The 23,871-nt window shown below is 40.8% G+C and overlaps 1 long non-coding RNA gene and 1 other non-coding gene across 2 annotated transcripts in view; both read right to left on the minus strand.

Annotated features, from left to right (window-relative positions):
* LOC132538011 (uncharacterized) overlaps positions 1 to 23,871 on the minus strand; it is a 447,435-nt gene that overhangs the window by 50,767 nt on the left and 372,797 nt on the right. The window lies entirely within an intron of this gene.
* On the minus strand, positions 4,947 to 5,053 carry LOC132538413 (U6 spliceosomal RNA). Its single transcript, XR_009549781.1, has one exon. It is a non-coding gene; the product is annotated as a U6 spliceosomal RNA (small nuclear RNA).

A 23,871-nucleotide genomic window follows, 5' to 3' on the forward strand; every position in this document is an offset into this window, starting at 1 on the left:
AATGGATAGTTATTGTTATCATCCCATTATTTGGTAATTGGGTTAACTTTGAAAAGTCCCTGTTAGGATTTGCTGTATAATATCCAACATCTTGTATATAGCTGTGCCACCGGTTGCTTCAGCAATTGCTTTTAAGGAGACTCTGATTAATTCTGGTCTCATTTGCCAAGGTAAACCTCATTAAATATGTCTTCTAGCATTATCCATCAACATATTTGCTTAATTTCCCAAGTATAATTGGCTGACAAACTTTCTTAAGTACTTAAGCAATCCTTCTAAACCCATTGGCTGTATTAATATGGTGATCCTGGAATTCAATGAACTGTCCCAGTAATATCTATAAAAGAGAAAAACCCTCAGTTCAGATCAATTAATGAATAATAAATTTTGAATCAGAATCATAAGGAAATCTATTATTCTCATAGACCAGGTTCTTATAAAAATGGCAAGAATATAGAATAATGAAACTGTCATCTGGAACCCTAGTCAGGGAGTCCTGAGATTCCCACATAGACATGATGGGCCTAGACCTCAAATAGATACTTCTCTCCATTGTCATTGGTCATCTCCATCAGGAACAACACAATAGACTACTTTGTCCTCAGTGTGGGTCAACAATGGTAGAGAATGTTCCATGCACTAAAGGGAGGCTGAATAACATACTCTATCTACCACCTGAGGAAGATGGGTCCTGAAATTGGGGCAGCTTAGAATGTTCCTACTCATGACTACAGAATGTGAGCTCAGACCTTCAGGGATGCAGAGGTTACCTAGGCTTCTAAGCTGAATATGGGCCTCAGATCAAATTGATGGAGTTTACAGTCAACAATATTTATACACCTTTCCCATATTTGAGAGCAACTCTCTTCCCTGATGCACCAGCTTTCTAGCCCTTTATCCAGCCATGACATCATCTCCCCAGACAATAACTTGGGTCCACCTGCACATCAGATGTCAGGCTCAGGAAAAACTAGTGTAGTCATGGGCCCTTTGGAATATAACCAAAATAGGCCTACTAGGTATCTTCAAAACAGACCCCAAATCTTCCTCTGCACTACTCCAGCCTTTAGGTTCATGATTAGTCTATTGACTAATTTGTTTGGCTTTATATGTTAACTCTTTTTTCAGCCACCAGGTTCCAGATGCTACCATGATGCCAACTGGACCTCCCTAGACAGACAACCCTAATAGTATGTCCTGGAGCCCCACTTCCCCAAAGCCCTGCCTGCGCCGCAGCAGGAGGGTCAGGGGTCTTGAAGGCAACCTCCCAGGTGGGTCAGGAGTCGGCGAGGGAGAACAGATAGACACCACACTCTATTGGAGGGCGAATCTGGACTCACCTGGGAGGTTGCCTTCAAGACCCCTGACCCTCCTGCTGCTTGTCCACTGAGTGGTCCGCGGCACCTGCCCCACTAGGGAAAGAGAGAGACAGGCGGGGAGTATAGATCGACCTGTCAACGCCCATGTTCATTGGGGAAGTAATTACAGAAGCCAGACTTTCCACCTTCTGCATCCCACAATGACCTTGGGTCCATACTCCCAGAGGGATAAAGAATAGGAAAGCTATCAGGGGAGGGGATGGGATACAGAGTTCTGGTGGTGGGAAATGTGTGGAGCTGTACCCCTCTTATCCTATGGTTTTGTCAGTGTTTTCTTTTTATAAAGAAAAAAAATAGTGAAACTAGGGGAGATAACACAGTGGTTATGGAGAGGACTTTCATGTTTGAAGCTCTGAGGGCCCAGGTTCAATCCCTGCCACTGTCATAAGCTAGAGATGAGCAATGCTCTGGTAAAAATAAATAAATAAATAAATAAATAAAAGAAAGAGTAAAATAGAAAAACTACCTTAACATACAAATGTTAAACTGCAATTTTTATAGAGACAGAGAGAAACCAAGAAGAAAGGGAGAGATAGAGTGAGAGGGGGGAAAGACTCCTCACCGCTTATGAAGCTTGAGAGGGGAGCAATACTGCTTGACCATTTATGAAGCTCTTCCATTATAGATGGATACTGGGGACTCGAACTGTGTCCTTGTGCATAGTGATATGTGCTCTACCATGTGACTCACTGCCAGGACCCTAAACTGTAGTTTTTGTCCTTTTGTAATTTGTGCTTAATTTGAATCTTCCTGGAGGTACTCACTAGGGATACAGCTGGGTCACTTAAGATAAATTTGATGTCACACAAGGTCCAAGGCTATGATTCCTATGTGTGAGCCAGAGGGGGCATTCAGAGACCTCTTACAGATGCTTATCTCAAGAACTTCCATGTGGGGTTGTCTCAGGACCCCTGGACCTAACTTGACCCATATTCTTGACTTTAAGTCATAGTATTACCTAATTCTTCACTTATTTCATGAATTTATATAATTGATTAGATTTTTAATTTTTAAAAAATTTTAGATAAGGGGTGAAACACAGAAGTAGGGAGAAAGAAAGAAAGACACCACAATATTGCTTCACCCCTCATGAAGCTTTGCCAGTGCAGGCGACTCCTACGTGGTGACTATGGAAAAAGGTGGGTTCTGCCAAATAAAATCTCTCTCTCTGTCTGTCTGTCTCTCTGTCTCTGTTTCTGTCTCTCTCCTTTCTCTCTCCAGATTCACTGCTCTTGGTTGATTTTTTTCCTCTCTCTCCAGATAAAGACTGGCAGAGGGGGAACGAGAAAGAGCTATAGCACTAAACCTGTGTGGTGGAGCCTGAGCCCAAACCTGGTCTGCGTGCAGTACAGAGCACAGCAGAGCAGAGCAGAGCAGACCACACACCTGCCTAGGTGAGCGATCCTGTTGCTCAGATGATAAGTATTGTTTCTTCAGTTCCACCAAGTCCACATGCATGTTCCAATTTCTCTGGAAGCTCAGGGACTCCCAGCTTCCCTGAACAGGAGTTTCATCCCACTGGGTCCTCATGAGTCCACTCTGTCAGCTGGTCCCTGAGGGCAGCCAGGATAAGCTGCTCTGGATGCTGGGGGGCCGTGGAAGGATCCAAGGGCCAGGGCAGGGGCTCCTCCATCATGAGAGACTTAGGATGGCCCTCCCCACAAGCACAGCTGCTCAGTCTGCTGTCCACTGGCAAACCACTCAGCATGCTTGTGTGCTGCTCAGTTAGGCTCTCTTGGGTGTCTGGGGCTGACTTCTGGCATTTTCCCCCTGGAACAGGCTGGTGGTGATGTCAACCCTCCCCTGGCAGCACTAGAGCATAGCCATCTGGAAGGGTAGGACTCTTGGATGCCCTTGGCCTGGGTAAGAGGGCCCGTGCTTCAGAGAGCCTGAAATCAATTATCCCAAAATATCCTGTCCAGCTGTTTTGGTTTTGTTTTCCTAAACCAGGAGCCAGGGTTCAGTCTGCTTACATTTGTAGACTTCGTTTACTTTAGGACAGCCCTTCCTTTTGCAATGTGAGTGGAAGGAGCCGAGCGACACCTGCCTCTGGCTCGGTCTGTTTGGCTCTGCTGTGAGTCTTGTTGGTCCTTTTGGTCTCTTGCTTTTCTTTCTTTCTCCCTTGCTTTCTTCCCTTCTTCCTTCCTTCCTTCTTTCCTTCTTTTCTTGCCTAGACAGAGAGAAATTAAATAAGAAAAGGGGAAATAGAAAGGGGGAAAAAAAAGAAAGGGGAAAAAAAAAGAAACTCCCTCCTACAGGTGGAGACCAGAGGCTTGAACCCTGGTCCCTACACATGGTTAATGTGTGCACTCAGTGCTCGGCCCCTGTCTCTTGTGTTTCTCGTGCTGAATATGCCTCACTCAGCAACAGCTGGAGCCAGCTGCCAGAAAAACAACAACCAACCTTGTCAGGATAGAGAAGCTGGGAAGCTGGGAAGCTGGAAATTGCATAGTTAAAAGTTCACTTAGTGGGAGTCAGGTGGTGGTGCAGCAAGTTAAGCGCATGTGGCGCAAAGTGCAAGGACCTGCTAAGGATCCTGGTTTGAGTCCCCGGCTCCCCACCTGCAGGAGAATCGCTTCAGCTACGGTGAAGCAGGTCTGCAGGTATCTATCTATCTCTCCCCCTCTCTGTCTTCCCCTCCTCTCTCTATTTCTCTCTGTTCTATCCAACAACAACGACATCAAATAACAACAATAAAAAACAAGGGTAACAAAAAGGAATAAATAAAGAAAATATTTTTTAAAAAGTTCACTTAATGGGCATTTCACCAAGTAATAGAGATATATTCTTTTTAAGTATAACTGGAACGTTTACAAAAACTATTCATTTGGGAGTTGGGCGGTAGCGCAGTGGGCTAAGCACAGGTGGTGCAAAGCACAAGGACCGGCATAAGGATCCCTGTTCGAACCCCGGCTCCCCACCTGCAGGGGAGTCGCTTCACAGGTGGTGAAGCAGGTCTGCAGGTGTCTGTCTTTCTCTCCTCCTCTCTGTCTTCCCCTCCCTCTCTCCATTTCTCTCTGTCCTATCCAACAACAACGACAACAATAATAACTACAACAATAAAACAACAAGGGCAACAAAAGGGAATAAATAAATAAATAAAATAAATATTTAAAAAAACTATTCATTTATCTCAGCAAAAAAATAATATTTGGGGAGTCAGGTGGTGGCATACCTGACTGAGCTCACAGGCTACAAGGTGGAAGGGGCCAGGTTCAAACCCTCAGTCCGCACCTGCGAGTGGTGGTAGGGGAATCTTCACAAGTGGTGAAACAATGCTGCAGGCATCTTTCTTTCTCTCTCTCCCTCTCTCCTCTCTTTTCTCTTTCAATTTCTCTCTATTTCTTTTTTTTTTAATTATCTTTATTTATTGGATAGAGAGAGCCAGAAATCTAGAGGAGGGGGGCGTGATAGAGATGGAGAGAGAGACCTGCAGCCCTGCTTCACCACTTGCAAAGCTTTCTCCTGCAGGTGGGGACTGGGGGCTTGAACCCAGGTCCTTGCACATTATAACATGTGTGCTCAACCAGGTGCGCCACCATCCGGCCCCAACGGTTTGATCTTAACAAAAATATGGAACGCTTCACAAATTTGCATGTTATCTTTGCGCAGGGGCCGTGCTAATCTTCTCTGTATCATTCCAATTTTAGTATATGTGCTGCTGAAGCGAGCACAATTTCTCTCTATTTCTATTCAATAAACAAATAAATATTTTTCTCCCTTCAGCTAAGATAGCAGAAGAGGTTAATTATTGTACCTTGCATTGTTCCTAATATTAGGGGAGATAATTTTTTTAAACCGTATATGAGATTAGTTGTAAGCTTTTCATAGATGTCCATTATCATATTGAGGAAGTTCCTTTCCATTCCTAGTTTTTTGAGTGTTATTTTTATTATGAAAGCATACTAGTATTTTTTTAAATGAAAGTGTTTTAGATTCCATCAACTTTAATTTCTTCAATGCTTTTTTTTTTTTTTTTTTGGTTTCACCTGAGATTATCATGCTCCCCCTGAGTTCTTTTAGCTGGGCTACCTGGCCAACACATTTCTTTCATTCTATTAATGGGATGTCACATTGATTGACTTTATTTTCAAATAATTTTTATTTGTTATTAATACTGTGTACAAGATTGTAAGATTACAATGTGTAGCTCCACACCACACCCACCACTAAAGTTCTGTCTCCCCACTCTTCCAAAGATAACCACCATAGTTCTTACAAGTCTTAAAGTCTGCTTGCTTCTATTTTGTTTAGATTGTTTTTTTTGCAAGTTCATGTAAACCAAAGCTCTAGATTCCACATATGTGTGAAACCATCTGGTAGCTGTCTTTCATCTCTTTATCTTGTTAAGCACAATCACTTCCAGTTCTATCCATTTAGTCCCAAAGGACATAATATCATTTTATTGCAGAGTAGTATTCCATGGAGTATATACCTCATAACTTCTTTAGCTAGTCGTCTGTTGATGGTCATTGGGCTGTTTCCACTCTTTGGCTGTTGTGAATAATGCAGTTATGGACATAGAGGTGTAGCTAAACAGAGGGCTGTATAGGGATGTAACTAATGTTTGAGTGTCCACTGGATAAATGCCTAAGAGTGGTATTGCTGGATCATAAGGTAATTTCATTTGTATTTATTTAAGAACTTTCCATATAGTCTTCCAAATCGGCTGCACCAATGTGCATTCCAGCAATGTAGTGGAGTTCCCTTTTCTCCACAACTTCTTCAACAACCACCATTTCCTGGTTTGTTGATGAAAGCCATTCTCTCAGGTGTGAGATATTATCTCAGTGTAGTTTAATTTGCATTTCTTTAATAATAGGTGAAATGGAACATTTTTTCATGTATCTGTGAGCCATGTATATCTCTTCTTTAGAAAACTATGGTTTTGGGAGTCGAGCGGTAGCGCAGTGCGTTAAGCGCAAGTGGCACAAAGTGCAAGGACCTGTGTAAAGATCCGGGTTCGAGCCCCGGCTCCCCACCTGCAGGGGAGTCGCTTCACAGGCGGTGAAGCAGGTCTACAGGTGTCTGTCTTTCTCTCCCCCTCTCTGTCTTCCCCTCCTCTCTCCATTTCTCTCTGTCCTATCCAACAACGACGACATAAATAACAACAACAATAATAACTACAACAACAATAAAAAGACAACAAGGGCAACAAAAGGGAAAATAAATAAATTTTTTTAAAAAAACTATGTTTTTTTTTTTTTTTGCTTCTTTTGTAGGTCTCTATCAATTCTGTATAGATGTTTGATATCAGTTACTTGTCTGATTTTGATTGATTTTCTTATGATGAAATTTTCTTATCCTTGAGATAAATTCCCCTTGGTAATGCTGTATATTCCTTTTAATATGCTGTTAGATTCAGTTTGTTACATTTAATTAAATTTTTTATCAGTATTCAGAAGGGATATTGACCTATAATTTTTCTTTTTCTTTTTTTTAAAGATATTTTTAATTAATTAATTAATTTGTTATTTGGATAGAGACAAAGAAATTGAGAGAGAAGGGGGAGATAGAGAGGAACCTACAGACCTGCAAATTTCCATATGCATATATGTAAAGAATGTAGTGAACACCTAGTTATCTGCCAGTTCTTTAAGTGCAGTTTCATTTCTTTCTTTTTTCTACTCTATTTTAATATAAATCTCAGATTGAACATTATCTTATCTGTCAGCATTTCTGTGCTTCTTTAATACATAAGGATATTGTGCTTTTACATAGCTACCATCTCATTATTATTTCTTTTTTTAAATTTTTATTTATAAAAAGGAAACACAGACAAAAACCATAGGATAAGAAGGATACAACGCCACACAATTCTCACCACCAGAAAGAACTCTGTATCCCATCCCCTCCCCTGATAGCTTTCCTATTCTTTATCCCTCTGGGAGAATGGACCAAGGGATATTATGGGGTACAGAAGGTGGAAGGTCTGGCTTCTGTAATTGCTTCCCTGCTGAACACTGGTGTTGACAGGTTGATCCATATTCCTAGCCTCTCTCTTTCCCTAGTGGGGCAGGGCTTTGGGGAAGTGGGGCTCCTGGACACATTGGTGGGGTTGTCTGCCCAGGGAAGTCCAGTTGACATCATGGTAGCATCTGCAACCTGGTGGCTGCAAGAAGAGCTAACATATAAAGCCAAACAAACTGTTGACTAATCATGAACCTAAAGGCTAGAATAGTGTAGATGAAGATTTGAGGGTCTCTGCTTTGTAGATAGTTAGTAGGCCTATTTTAGTTATATTGCAAAGGGCCCATGACTATACTAGTTTTTTTTTTTTTCTTTTCTTTTTCTGAGCCTGATGTGCAGGGGGATCCAAGTTATTGTCTGGGGAGATGATCTCATGGCTGGAAAAAGGTCCAGAAAGCTGGATCCCTAATATGGGAAAGGTATATAAATATTGTTGACTGTAAACCCCCTCATTTTGATTTGATCTTGGGCCCATATTCAGCTTAGGAGCCTATGTGACCTCTTCATCCCTGTAGATCTGAGCTCACATTCTGTGGAACATTCCTACTCATTATTATTTCTTTTTCAGTGTGACAGAATGACCAGAACACTGCTCTGTCATTTATGATGTTTTGTTGTCCTTATTATATGATGCCATAAATGAACCTCAAACGTCACATATGCAAGATATATACACATCCTGGTCCCAACCTTTCTCTTAAGCTTATTCGATATCCATTCATACTGCAGTTGTGATTATTTCAAAAGCATTATTACAATAGACTTTTCAGATCAACATTCACAGTGGTCACATGTTGCATTCTGTTGGTTATTTTTCTTTAATTCTATAGCTAACTTGCCCTTTCGTGTTTTAGTTTAATTAGAAAAATCTGCCCATTTTTCCTGTAGCATGTTCCCTATTTTGGATTTGACCAATTGCTTCCTTGAAGTAACTTAATAGATTCTTCTCTCTTACCTATTTTCTACTACTTGGTATTTGTCTCTTTCCAACTTAATTAGATTTGGGTTTATTCATGTAGGGAAAAAAGTGCTTCATAAGTGATGGTACATGCTTCCTTTTTCATTGAATCCTAAAGCATATATACCTGGTAGTTTCATTTTCTGAAGTGATAATTTTCCCTATTTGTTTGTTTGTTTGTTTTTGTTCTTTTGCCAGAGCACTGCACAGCTCTGTCTTATGGTGGTGTGGGGAATTTAAACCTGGAACAGTGAAACCTCAGGCATAACCATTATGCTATCTCCCCTGTCCTATATGTATTTATTTTTAAGATTAAAATATATTTATTAATTTGTTGAGAGAGAATCAGATGTCAGTTTGGTATAAGGAGGGTCAGAGATTGAAGTCTGGGACCTCACATATGCCAGTTCTGTGCTCTGTCACTGAGCCACCTCCCCAGCCACTGTATTTACTTTTTCATTGAAGTGAGTGAGAACGAGACCAGATCAATGCTCTGTCACGTGGAGTTCCAGGACCTGGAGATGTGAGGTAAGTACTCCACCCACTGAGCATCCTCTCAGGTTCTGGAAATGATACTTTTCATAAAGGGGTCCAGGTAGTGCTAGTCTATTGCCTCCCATAATTTCCTCCCTTTGCTTCCCACTTAATGGATTTATCGTCTGTTGATTGTCCTTGATTAAACCCATGTTTTCTTTACGAATCATAGAATAGTCATCTCTTCTGCATTTGCTAGCTGAAACTGTTCAGAAAAGAACTTCTCTTATGTACTATTGATTACTATGGAACTGATCCACTTTAGTCCAAAAGGCACACCTTTAAGTTGGTTTCCACGCTCAGACATGACTCTAACAGTATGTGACAGCTTTCTTTCTGTCTAACACACAACATTCCAAGCAATTCTTTTAGAGTTTCTGCCGCCAGACATGGAACCAGTTCTTTCCCCTTGAATCCCTGGCTTCTTCTATGGAACGTGGCATTTAGAGACTTCAGTCTGAGTCCTGAGAAATGTTCACTGTCAGTGGGTTTTCATGACCTTCAAGATTTATTTGTTTATTTTGCCAGAGCACTGCTCAGCTCCTGCCTGTGGTGGTACTAGGGACTGAACCTGGGACCACTGGTGTCTTAGGCATGAAAATCTTTTTGCATAGCCTTTTTTTGCTGTCTCCCCAGTCCCCTTACCTTCAGGATTTTTCAGTGAACTAGAAAACAAGAATATTCTAAAAGAAGAGAAATATGAATTTATACCTATATTTCCAATACAAATTTAAGATGAAAAGATTTATTCAACACATTTAAATATATATATACATATATATATGAAACTTTTAGTTTCTAGTGTCCAACTATATATAGTTATTTGGCTTATCCTACAACATACATATACTTGTTCCAAATCTAATAATTTCAGAGTTACTCCTAACAGCAAAACACTAAATATAGTTTGAGTTTTCTAAGTGTTTATTTTTCTTTCTTTAGACTGTCTCGTACTAGGAATATGTAGTTAAAATATTGGGTTTCAGGAAGTCGGATGGTAGCAAAGCGGGCTAAGTGCGCGTGGCGCAAAGCGCAAGGACCCGCGTGAGGATCCTGGTTCAAGCTCCCGGCTCTCCACCTGGAGTCACTTCACAAGTGGTGAAGCAGGTCTGCGGGTGTCTATCTTTCTCACCCCCTCTCTTTCTTCCCCTCCTCTTCCCATTTCTCTTTGTCCTATCCAACAGTGACATCAATAACAACAAAGACAACAAAAGGGAATAAATAAATATTAAAAAATACATATTGGGTTTCAAAGTGACATGAAACATTTTTTTCATGTGTCTATGCTACCAACTTGACTATTTTAGGTTAGGTTTTGAAAGTTTGTTTTCAATTTGTAAGAATTTTTTCTATGTTGGTATACTTTTGTTTTTGATTTATGTAAAGCCTTATTTTATTCTAAAATAAAAACTGCAAGACAAGATAACATCAGAGGTGGGGCAGGGTGGTGGTGCACCTGGTCGAGCGCACATGTTACAATGTGCAAGGACCCATGTTCGAGTCCCCCCCTTCCCCCTCCCCACCTGCAGGGGGAAAGCTTCACAAGCGGTGAAGCAGGGCTGTAGGTGTTTCTCTGTCTCTCTATCTCTCTATCCCACCCTTCTGTCTAAATTTCTGGCTGTCTCTATCAAATAAATAAAGATAATAAAAATTTTTTTAAAAAGATAACAACAGAGTAGTTGCTTTCTATCTTCCATCAAGTTCACTCCTTTGCTCTTTACATTTGATAGATTTAAAAAAAAATCTGTACTTTTCATTGTTCCTCTTTTAGAGACATAATCTCTCTATAATCACAAATGTCTGTATCAACTTATATCAAATTTTATATCATAATACCGGTGTTTTAGCCTATAAATTCTCAATTAATATCTCACAAATTATTCTTCCAAATAGTATTATCTCTCACCTCAAAACCATTTAAAATCTTTACTCTCTATTTCTTAGTGGAATTTATCATAATTTTTCTTTTTTTTTTATTGCCACCAGGGTTCACTGGGACTCGGTTTCTGCCCTGCAGATCCTCAACTCCTGGTGACTTTTTCATTTTCCTTTTTCAAACTGTATTTTGATAGGACAGAGAGAAATTGAGAGAAGAGAAGGAGATAAAGAGGGAGATAAATAGAGAGACTCCTGGAAGTCAGGCGGTAGCGCAGCGGGTTAAGTGCATGTTGTGCAAAGTGCAAGGACTGGAGTGAGGATCCCGGTTCCAGCCCCTGCTCCCCACCTGCAGGAGAGTCACTTTACAGGCAGTGAAGCAGGTCTGCAGGGGTCTTTCTCTCCCCCTCTCTGTCTTTCCCTCCTCTCTCCATTTCTCTCTGTCCTATCCAACAACGACTACAGCAACAGCAATAATAACTACAACAACCATAAAAAAACAAGGGCAACAAAAACGAAATAAATATTTTTAAAAAAGAGAGAGAGAGACTCCTTCAGCCCTGCTTCAACGCTCATGAAACTTCCCTTCTGCAGGTGGGGGCCAGGGGCTTGAACTTGAGTCCTTGTGCATGGTAACATGTGTGCTTAACTGCCTGGCACCCTTACTGGAAATTTTTAAAAATATGACTTATATGTTTGAAATATATGAAAAGATTTAGGTTAGATCTAAAAATCAAATTTATGGGTCAAAAGGAAACTTCATTCTATATGTATTGAGCTGAATTTTAATTGAAAATAATCTTAAAATAGAACTTCCAGCTTATTAGGAAACTCTTGATAAATCATATCTACTTACCATAAAGCTTAAAATTCAAATTTCTAAAATTTAATGAAGAGTTATGAGAAACTTGTCCCAAACTTGTTAAAATTAACTCAAATTAATAAAAATTATTTAACCAAATTATTACACCTTGGATTCTATAACTCAAAAGTTATAGTAAGAATTATCTAGATGCCCCTGTAATTTTTTGCTAAGACTAACTTATATAATTATATATCTCACTAGTAATCTCATAATTACATAGCAGTTTTTGTTTTTTAAGATTTAAAAAATATTTATTTAGTTATTCCCTTTTGTTGCCCTTGTTTTATTGTTATAGTTATTATTGTTGTTGTTATTGATGTCATTGTTGTTGGATAGGACAGAGAGAAATGGAGAGAGGAGGGGAAGACAGAGAGGGGGAGAGAAAGATAGACACCTGCAGACCTGCTTCACCGCCTGTGAAGCAACTCCCCTGCAGGTGGGGAGCAGGGGGCTCAAACCGGGATCCTTACGCTGATCCTTGTGCTTTGCACCACGTGCGCTACCGCCGGACTCCCTACATAGCAGTTTTATCTGTTTAATTTTAGTCAGAAATCCAGATCTTTGGACTGTGACTCATAAAGAAGAGAAAGCAAGACCATAGAAAAAATGGCAAATATATAAAAATGTAGACAGATAGTTATAGAAATAATAGTCAACCCATATCTGTGACCTTGGGAAAACTACTGCAGTTTCCAGTGGAGGGAATGGGGACACAGAAGTCTGGTGGTGGGAACATTGTGGAATTATACCCTTGTTATCTTATAATATTGTAAATCAATATCATGTCACTAATAAAATAAAATTAAAAAAAAAAACAGTTTAAAACATTGGCCTTCATTATACAAGTCCTGTAAGAAGGCATTTAATATAAGATCTCTCAAGCTTGACAGAGGTGTTAAAAAATAAGAAAAGTACACGTGTTTTTTCTTCCTAACTTTATTGAGATACTGTTGACCAAGTTTCCAGTTAAACACATTTAAATGTCAGTGTCTGCTCACTCAGTGACTCTCAGCGGACTGACATGCTTTCTTTACTGGGAACACGGACTGACATGCTTTCTTTACTGGGAACACAGACTGACATGCTTTCTTTACTGGGAACACGGACTGACATGCTTTCTTTACTGGGAACACGGACTGACATGCTTTCTTTACTGGGAACACAGACTGACATGCTTTCTTTACTGGGAACACGGACTGACATGCTTTCTTTACTGGGAACACGGACTGACATGCTTTCTTTATTGGGAACATGGACATTTTCTATTCTTTGGCTGCAACACTCTGGGGTTTAAATTGAGGTGAGAACTACTCATTTTGATCCATTCCCAAATTTTCAGATATTTTACTCCTAATAGACAATGGTAGTGCTACCCGCCAGTCCCATCCAGGAGACTTCCTTTATTTTTTAAAAAACTTCATAATTCTACTTATTATACTTATCAAGTCAATGACCCAGGAGGTAGCATAGTGACAAGAATGCTTGATGAGTAAGTGTGAGGTCCCAAGTTCAATCCTTGGCACTGCATATGCCAGAATACTGCTCTAGTTCTTTCTTCCCCTCTGTCTTCCTTATTAATAAAGGAATATAAATACATTTTAAAAATTATCAACTCTTGGTTGTTCCTCAAATGTTAAATAGTTTATACATTTTATTGTTCTGTTTATAGAATGAGCATATTTTGCAAATTCCTGCTTGGAATTTGATTAATTCCATATGCAAACAGTTAAACTATTTTCATTTTTAAATTAATTTATAAATTTAGCATGTCTCATTTCCCTGTCTTCTATTTTAATTGCCTCAACACATGATGTGAGTCCACAAACCTCTCCCCCATCCTTCTCTGCATTTCTGAGATAGATGGACCATTCCTGCATTTCCTTGGTTACCAAGGTTACAGTCTCAGTCATGCAGTAGTGCCTTTTCTAATCTGCTATTAGAGGTTCAAGAGAACATTTCAAGTAAACAACAATGTGATCCCAGTGGGCACCTCTTTTCAATGCGTCTTGTGCCTTGTCATACCTCCTGAGCAATGTATAAGCTGTTAGAACATGAAAAAGACCAAATACAGGTTATCACCAGGGCCAACCTAATGTGTTATTATATTCTAATTCTTCGCAAGATGCTAAGTTTCAGCCATGCACAGAGAGAACATTCCAGCATCCTTCTTTCCACACCCACCCTTTCTTCCACCAACATGCCTCCATGAGTAGATGGGGGGAAACCTCTACTGATAGGATTTTTCCCTACTTCAAATTTTGAGATAAAATGATATTCCAAAAATACAATTCACCAGTTTAAAGTATACTCAACCGTTAGCACATTTCAAAATGTCTTCATAGCACCAAAAAGGAACCATATCTAGTAACAGTCATTCCCTATCATGAACAACCACTAATTGACTTTCTGTATTTTTGGATCTTGTTGTTGTGCGGGCAGCGGAGAAGAGAGAGAGGAGGTCCGGAGCGAAGAGGGAACACAAATCTTTATTTGCGCTGACACCTCAGAGTTGGGTGCTAGAGAAGCAGGTTGGGCCACGTGGAGGTAGCGAAAATGGCCGCCTCACGCAGTAACCTTTCCTGTGTCTGAACACCGAAGTGAAGCGCTGGCAAGAGAGCGAGGTGCGGAAGAAGAAGGGCTTTTATAGGAGCAGCTTTCACGAGAATGGGAAGGGGGAGGAGTAACCATAGCACTCCAGGATAGGATAATAACTCTCGTGAGAATGGGAGGGGGGAGGAGTGACCAAAGCACTCCAAATATGGCGGAGAAATAGACAATGCCCTGAGGGCACAACATGGCGGAAACAGGCATTCCGAGAATGTCCCAACTCTCAAGGGAACCAGCAGTAGCCTGAGGGGACAACATGGCAGATGTGACTGCACAATTTCCCAGCAGGATCTGCCTATTCTAGATGTTTTATATAAATGAAGTCATATAATATATGGTCTTTGTATTCAAGGTGCATTCATGTTGTAACAGGCATCAGTACTCCATTCCTTTCTGTGGCCAAGTAATATTCCATTAGGTATATAGTTCTTGTTATATATTTCTTATGTAATATTGAAGAACATTTGGGTTGTTTCTACTTTGGGAGTTATTATGTATAATGCTGCTATGAATATTCACATGCAAGTGTTTTGTGGGCAAATTTTTCTTTCTCTTGGATATATAGCAAGAAATGGAATTTCTGGGCTATATGGTAATTCTGCACTGAGCTTTTTGAAGAACTGCCAAAATGTTTTCCAAAAAGGCCGCACTATTTTCTATTTGTATTAGTGATGTGTGTGCCGCACTATTTTCTATTTGTATTAGTGATGTGTGTGCCGCACTATTTTCTATTTGTATTAGTGATGTGTGTGGTTTCAGCTTCTCCACATCCTTACCAACACTTGTCATTTTCTATCTTTGACTATGGACATTTCAGTTGGTATAAAGTAGAATCTTATGATTTTTATACACTTCTTCCTCCCTCTCTCTTTCTTTCTCTCTCTCTTTCCTTCCTTCTACCCTCCCTCTCTTCCATCCTTCTTTCTTTCCCTCCAAGCTCCATTTTTTATTTTTTATTTATTTTGTATTTTTATGTTTTTTCCTCCAGGGTTATTGCTGGGCTCGGTGCCTGCACCATGAATCCACCGCTCCTGGAGGCCATTTTCCCCCCTTTTTTTGCCCTTGTTGTTGTAGCTTCATTGTGGATATTATTACTGCCATTGTTGATGTTGTTCGTTGTTGGATAGGACAGAGAGAAATGGAGAGAGGAGAGGAAGACAGAAATAGGGAGAGAAAGACACCTGCAGACCTGATCACCGCCTGTGAAGCGACTCCCCTGCAGGTGGGGAGCCGGGGGCTCGAACTGGGATCCTTATGCCGGTCCTTTGCGCCACATGCGCTTAACTCACTGCGCCACCACCCGACCCTCCATTTTTTATTTTTTAAAGGAATTTATTTATTTTTTCACGAGAACATTGGAGGAGAGAAAGAACCAGACATCACTCTGGTACATGTGCTCCTGGGGATCGAGCTCAGGACGTCATGGTTGAGAATCTGATGCTCTATCCACTGCGCCACCTCCCGGACCACTCATTTTTTATTTACTATTGTTTAATTTTTTATTTCTTTATTGGCAGATTTTTAAAAATATTTATTTATTTATTTATTTATTTTCCCTTTTGTTGCCATTGTTGTTTTTCATTGTTGTAGTAGTTATTATTGTTGTTATTGATGTCATCGTTGTTGGATAGGACAGAGAGAAATGGAGAGAGGAGGGGAAGACAGAGAGGGGGAGAGAAAGATAGACACCTGCAGACCTGCTTCACTGCTTGTGAAGTGACCCCCCCTGCAGGTGGGGAGCTGGGGGTTCCAACTGGGATCCTTGTGCTGGTCCTCGTGCTTCGCGCCATGTGCGCTTAACCCGCTGCGCTACTGCCTGGCTCCCAACAGCTGTTTTACTATATCTCCCCCTTACCCCATCCCCTTCTCTAGTTCTCTCTGTCCTATCAAATAAAGACTTTTTGCATAACATTTATTTATTTACTTGTTTTGCCTCCAGGGTTATTGCTAGGACTTGGTGCCTGCACCACAAGTTTGCTGCTCCTGGAGGCCACTTTTCCCTTTTTTTGTTGCCCTTGTTGTTACTATTGTTATTGCTATTGTTTTTGCCGGATAGGACAGAGAGAAATGGAGAGAGGAGGGGAAGACAAAGAGGAGGAGAAAAAGATAGACACCTGCAGACCTGCTTCACAGCCTGTGAAGCAACTCCCCTTGCAGATAGGGAGCCAAGGGCTCAAACTGGGATCCTTAAGCTGGTTTGCGCTTCGCACCACATGCACTTAACCAGCTGCACTATTGCCCAGCCCCCTTTACATAACTTTTTTTAAAAACTTTATTTATTTATTTATTTTTTTACATAACTTTTTAAAAATTTTTTATTTATTTAGTATTGTATAGAGATAGAGAGAAATTGAGAGGAGTGGGGTAGATAGAGTGGGAGAGGAAGACAGAGAGACAGACACCTGCAGCCCTCCTTCACCACTCCTGAAGCTTTCCCCCTACAGGCAGGGACCAGGGGCTTGAACCTGGGACCTTGTGCACTGTAATGTGTGTGCTTAACCAGGTGCACCACCTCCTGGCCCCCCTTTACATAACTTTTATGCTATCTCCCCAGCCCTCCATCATTTTTTATTGTAAAGAAAGCAGTGAAAGAGGGGGGAAAGGGAGAGATGTCAGATGTAGTCTTCCCTGCCTCTATTGCATAGCAGCAAGGTAATTGGTCCTAGTGCTCAAGGTTGATCATCCCAGCAGTAGAGGAATGCTTCTCTTCTCTTGGTTTTAGTGGCATGAAAACCCAAAGTGGTTAATAACAGTTACAACTTCCAATTCAGTGCAACTATATTTATATCCTCTTATTGAAATACTCTTCTCTTGGAAACCAAGAACCTGTCAACCCACAGAGCTCAGCATCTTGAGGAGTGGAAGAATTTTGTGAGCAAAGTTATTAGGCATAAGAATGTGAGAACCTATTCCTATTTTTTTTAGTGTTTTTTATTGTTGTTGTAGTTATTGTTGTTGTTAATGATGTCGTCGTCGTTAGATAGGACAGAGAGAAATGGAGAGAGGAGGGGAAGACAGAGAGGGGGAGAGAAAGATAGACACCTGCAGACCTGCTTCACCGCTTGTGAAGTGACTCCCCTGCAGGTGGGGAGTGTGGGGGCTCGAACCGGGATTCTTGGGCTGGTCCTTGCACTTCGCACCACGTGCACTTAAACCGCTGCACTACCTCCGACTCCCTCCATTCATATTTCTATTCCTTAATTCCTGGACTCTACTATTCTAGGGATGAGAGAAAACTACACATATCGGCTACTAGTCCAAAGTGCAGACTGCATCGTGCAAGGCAGAACTTCACCTTTTCAGGTTACTCTCTGCCTGGAAGCCTGTGGGATTTTCTCTTGAGCATACAAGATCTACTCTGGCCAGGACGCACTCTTGCATATGACTCTCCCATCAATCCAGACCGAGCACAAGAACCTTTTAATTGGTTGATATATGTATTTCCCTCAGTATTTTCTTCCAGTATTTAATTATGATCTCTTACCCCATCTGTTCTCATTTTGTCTCCATCTGGTACAGTTATTATTTGTCCATCAACTCTCCTGTTTTTGTTCGCTAAGTCTCTTACTCCCCACAAATCATATTTTTTGAAGGAAGGGGGAATCTTTCTTCATGTTTCTGGGTGATTTTCTGCAAGACAATTTTAGGAGGACTAATTTGAAAATATCTAATTTACTTGCTGATTATTTTGGTTGAAGATCATAATTTGTGTACAGGATAGTGTGTGTGTGTGTGTGTGTGTGTGTGTGTGTGTGTGTGTGTATGTGTGTGTGTGTGTACATGGGCACATATTGCATTTGGATTTTGAATTTAACTTTTAAAAAATTAACAACTAATTTTACTAAGGGTTAGGATTAATTTCACTAAGTGTATTAGCTCCTTTTTTCTACTGTAACAAGTCACCACAAATTTAAAGGATTAAAACAAAGCGAATACTTTCAGAAGTCCAAAGTCAGTTTCACTGAACTAAAATCAAGTGTCACCTAGTTCAGCTCCTCCTGGAGGCACTTAGGGGAAACATCCATGTCCCTTGCCCTTTCCAGTTCCTCAGAGCCAGCTACATTCATTGGCTTTCGGTGCCTGCCTTTATTTCCAAAGCACATTCCTCTAACCTCTGGTGCTGTTGACATGTCTTCCTTTCCTTCCTTTGGCATTCCTGCAGCCATTTTCACAAGAACCCTTGTGGTTATGTATGGTTCCCCCAGATAATCCAGGATAATCTTCCCATTTGAACATCCTTAGCCCAATCACACCTGCCAACTCCCTCTTGTTCCAGAAGGAATTGCTCTGAGCTCCAGGGATGGGTAGTTAGGGAGTGTCAGCACACTCCACATTGTTCCAATTGTCCCACTGGACTCCTCTCTGACTGCACAGATGCTTCAGCCATTGTCCTGGGTCAAAGTGGGGTCTGGCCTTTAGAATATTCTCAGGAAGAAGAGTCTGATAAGTTGTAAAATACAGAAGACTCTGATGTAGTGAGCACCAGTAGTTTGAAGGTGGGGTTTTCAGGAAGTCCACCTCCAAGAAATCTCAGGAAAAAAAAGTTTTTTTTGTCTCCAGGGTTATCACTGGGGCTTAGTGCCTGCACTACAAATCCACTGCTTATGGTGGCTGTCCCCCCTTTTTTTGTCCTTGTTGTTCTAGAAATATTTTTTAAGGGTCTCCCAATTTTGCATCAGCCGACCTCTTTGAACTTGTTCAGTATGCATCTTTAAATCCATCGATTTGCCCCATGTAAGACTAACTAATCTGCATTGGGTCAATGTGTAAGCTTTGTTGACTTTCTTTTCTGGAATTCCATTTTTTTAAAGAAGATTTTTTTATTGTTGAAGTTTAAAGAAGATTTTTTTATCTTTATTTATTTATTGAATAGAGACAACCAGAAAGGTTGAGAGGGTAGGGAGTGACAGCGAGGGAGAGAGACAGAGAGACACCTGCAGCCCTGCTTCACCACTCCTGAAGCTTTTCCCCTGCTGGTGGGTCTGGTGGCTTGAACCTGGGTCTTTGCACACTGTAGTGTGTGCTGTCAACTGGGTGCACCACCACCCAGTCCCCACATTCTGTTTTTTTTCATAGCTTTTAAAAACTTTGTTTGCTGTATTCCTTGGAGAGCATCCTGTTTCCTCTCCTTGTCTCTGCCTCCTTAACACTTTCCCTTCTTCTTCTCCTTCTCCTTCTCCTTCTCCTCCTCCTCCTCTTTCTCCTCCTCCTCCTCCTTCTCCTCCTCCTCCTTCTCCTCCTCCTCCTTCTTCTTTTTTCCCATTTCTTGGATCTTTTAGGTTTCCAGTCTTGATCCTATTTCTTTGTAATAATTTAGGTGGTTGCTATTCCTTTTTTTAAAAGTTTTTTTAAAAAAATTCTTTATTGGGGAATTATTGTTTTACATTCAACAGTAAATACAATAGTTTGTACATGCATAACATTTCCCAGTTTTCCATATAACAATACAACACCCACTAGGTCCTCTGTCATCCTTCTTGGATCTGTATTCTCCCCATCCACCCACCCCAGAGTCTTTTACTTTGGTGCAATAAGCCAATTCCAGTTCAGGTTCTACTTGTGTTTTCTTTTCTGGTCTTGTTTTTCAACTTCTGCCTGAGAGTGAGATCATCCCATAGTCATCCTTCTGTTTCTGACTTATTTCACTTGACATGAATTTTTCAAGGTCCATCCAAGATCGGCTGAAAATGGTGAAGTCACCATTTTAAATAGCTGAGTAGTATTCCATTATATATACCACAACTTGCTCTGCCACTCATCTGTTGTTGGACACCTGGGGTGCTTCCAGGTTTTGTCTATTACGAATTGTGCTGCCAAGAACATATGTGTACACAGATCTTTTTGGATGGATGTGTTGAGTTCCTTAGGATATATCCCCAGGAGGGGAATTGCAGGGTCATAGGGTAGGTCCATTTCTAGCCTTCCAAGAGTTCTCCAGACTGTTCTCCACAGAGGTTGGACCAATTGACATTCCCACCAGCAGTATAGGAGGGTTCCTTTGACCCCACACCCTCTCCAGCATTTGCTGCTGTTACCTTTTCTAATATATGACATTCTCACAGGAGTGAAGTAGTATCTCATTGTTGTCTTTATTTGCATTTCTCTGACAATCAGTGACTTGGAGCATTTTTTCATATGTTGGTTGGCCTTCTGTATCTCTTCTGTAGTGAACATTCTGTTCATATGTTCTCTCTACTTTTGAATTGGGTCATTTGCTTTTTTGTTGCTAAGTTTGGCAAGCTCTTTATGTATTTTTGCTATTAGCCTCTTGTCTGATGTATGGTATGAAAGATTTTCTCCCGTTTGGCTTCATATGTTAACTCTCTTTTCAATCACCAGGTTCCAGATGCCACCAGGATGCTGGCCAGGCTTCCCTGGATTGAAGACCCCACCAATGTGTCCTGGAGCTCAGCTTCCCCAGAGACACACCTTACTAGGGAAAGAGAGAGGCAGACTGGGAGTATGGACCGACCAGTCAACGCCCATGTTCAGCGGGGAAGCAATTACAGAAGCCAGACCTTCTACCTTCTGCAACCCTCGATGACCCTGGGTCCATGCTCCCAGAGGGCTAGAGAATGGGAAAGCTATCATGGGAGGGGGTGGGTTATGGAGATTGGGTGGTGGGAATTGTGTGGAGTTGTACCCCTCCTACCTTATGTTTTTGTTCATTAATCCTTTCTTAAATAAAAAATTAAAAAAATAATAATAATATAATGGAAAAAAAAAAAAAGAAAGATCTTCTCCCATTCTGTGAGGAGTCTCTTTGTTTGGGTGATGGTTTCCTTTGCTGTGAAGAAGCTTTTCAATTTGATGTAGTCCCATCAGTTTATTTTTGTTTTAGTCTTCCTTGAAATTGGGTTTGTATCACTGAAGATGTCCTTGAGATTTAGATGGGAAAGAATTCCACCAGTATTTTCCTCTAAGTATTTGATAGTTTCTGGTCTAACATCCAGCTCCTTGATCCATTTGGAGTTTACTTTTGTTTCTGGTGAGACAAAGTGGTTCTGTTTCATTCTTCTGCACATTTCAACCCAGTTTTCCCAGCACCATTTATTGAAGAGACCCTCCTTCCTTCATTTAATAATTTGAGCCCCCAAAAATCAGATGTCCATAGGTGTGGGGGTTTATTTCTGGGCTTTCAATTCTATTCCACTGACCTGTGTATCTATTTTTGTTCTAGTACCATGCAGTTTTGATTACAATGGACCTATAATACAGTCTAAGACCTGGGAGTGTGATGCCTCCATTTCTGTTTCTTGTTCTCCAGACTTTTTTTTTTTTTTTGGTGATTCTAGGTGTCTTCTGCTTTCAGATAAATTATTGTAATTTTGGTTCTATTCTCTTAAAGCAAATTGGTGAGACCTTGATTGGTATCGCATTAAATTTGTATATAGCTCTGGGTTGAATATTCATTTTGATGATATTAATTATTCCAATTCATGAGCCTGAGATATCTCTTCTATAATTTTTTAAAATTTAATTAATTTTTTTATATATAGAGAGAGAAGTGGAAAGGGAAGGAGGATATAGACGGAGAAAGACTGAGAGATACTTAACAGTATTGCTTCACCATTCATGAAGCTTCCCACTGCAGGTGGGGACTGGGCACTCTAACCCCGGCCCATGTGTGCTCAACTGGATGTAACACTGCCCGACCTCTATAAACTTTTTCCTAAGGAATGATGAAAGGATTGGGGTGAAAATATAGCAGTTATGCAAAAAGGCTTTTGTGCTTGAAGCTCTAAGGTCCCAGGTTCAATTCCCAGCATCATCATGATCCAGAGCTGAGCAGTACTCTGGTAAAAAATAACAAATAAATAAATAAATAAACTGAGGGACAGCATAGCAGTATATATACGACTTTCATGCCTGCGACTTTGATGTCCCAGTTTCAATCCCCAACATAAATCAGAGCTGAACAGAGCTCTGAGACAAAAAAAAAAAAAAAAAAAATCTACAGTCAAAATAGCTCACTGGAATAATGTGCTGCCTTGTCATGTGTGCAATCCAGGTTCAAGCCCAGACCCCACTGCACTGAAGGAAGTTTTGGTGCTGTTCTCTCTCTCCTCTCTCTCTCTCTCTCTCTCTCTCTCTGTTTCTAGAAGAAAATAAAGATAAAAATATTTCACTTAAATCTAAGTCTCTAGCACAGGTACAAAGAATAATTGCTCAAAGAACAAAAAGTCAGAGAGAAGCTCAGAGGACTCATACAAACTCACATTCCTAAAGGAGGATTGTAAGTGATCAAGGACCAAACACTGGTATTCTTGACTTTTATTAATCAGCTTCAAGATGTACCAAAGGAATTCCAAAATAGCTTACTGCAGCAAAAAGCAGAATAGTTTGTTAAAGGGGCCAAATGGAACAGGAAAATCTGCATAAGGTGGTGCCACTGATACGGGGGAGGAGAGTCGTGAATTCTCCACTAACTAACAGTCTTTATTTCAAGGTCTCCTAAGGGAATCCCAGCAGATTTATGGCTGCAATAGTCAGAAATTCACATACTCCCACAATCACATCAGGTATCAAACTAGCTATGGCCTGGAGCTTTGGCATCACTGACACCTTTCAATGTTTGAGGAGTTACAAATCTTTGCTGGCCATGCAGAGTAATTAAGCCATGGGAGTAATTAAGCCAAACCCAGGCAAGCACAAGCCTGGTATGCTGAGATAACTTGCCTAAGTGTTTCCCCACATTTACTAGCAGATTTAACAGAAGAAGAGGATCCGGAAAAAAAAAAAAAGAAAGAAAGAAAGAGAGAGAGAGAAAGAAGAAAGAAAGAAAGAAAGAAAGAAAGAAAGAAAGAAAGAAAGAGCACATGGTGTAAAGCACAAGGACTGGCAGAAGGATCCTGGTTCGAGCCTCTGGCTCCCCACTTGCAGGGTAGTCGCTTCATAGGTGGTGAACCAGGTCTGCAGGTGTCTATCTTTCTCTCCCCCTCTGTCTCCCTTCTTCTCTTGATTCCTCTCTATCCTATCCAATGACAGCAACAACAACAGCAATAATAATAACTACAACAATGATAAAACAACAAGGGCAACAAAAGGGGAAAAAATGGTCTCCAGGAGCAGTGGATTCATAGTGCAGGCTCTGAGCCTCGGCAATAACCCTGGAGGCAAAAAATAAAAAAATAAAAATAAAGAGAGAAAGAAAGAAAAAAGAACAGCAATAATCCCTTATTTCTAGTCTACGGGACTGGAGTTTAAGAACCCAGAATGGTGGGGCCAACAAAATAGCTCACTTGTGTAGTTCATTGCTTTGCCCTATGCTTGGCTCAGGTCATGGGTCAGATTTGAACCTGGCCCCCACCACATTGAAGGAAGCTTCAGTGCTGTCTCCCTCGCTCATTCTCACTCTTCTTCTTCGAGCGTTTGCCCTTCTTCCGTAGCCAGTCAACAGCGTCAGGTTGAAAGCTGTCAGGAGCTGCTTGTTGCTGGCTTTGAAAGTGACTGGGATCCATGTGGATTCAGTCGGCTAGGAAGGATCGTCAGTTTCCCCAATGAATGGGTACTCACGGGATGCACCACGAGAAGGTCGATCCAATGCATCCCAAATTCTCACTCTAGCTGTCTCTGTCTCTCACTATCTGAAAAAGTCATCCTGGAGCAGTGAAACCTCAGTGATGGCCAAACTGAAATAAAATAAGATAAAGAAAAAGAAAAAAAAAACAACCAAACAAACA

Source organism: Erinaceus europaeus, chromosome 4, assembly GCF_950295315.1.
Source record: "Erinaceus europaeus chromosome 4, mEriEur2.1, whole genome shotgun sequence".
Taxonomy (NCBI): Eukaryota; Metazoa; Chordata; class Mammalia; order Eulipotyphla; family Erinaceidae; genus Erinaceus; species Erinaceus europaeus.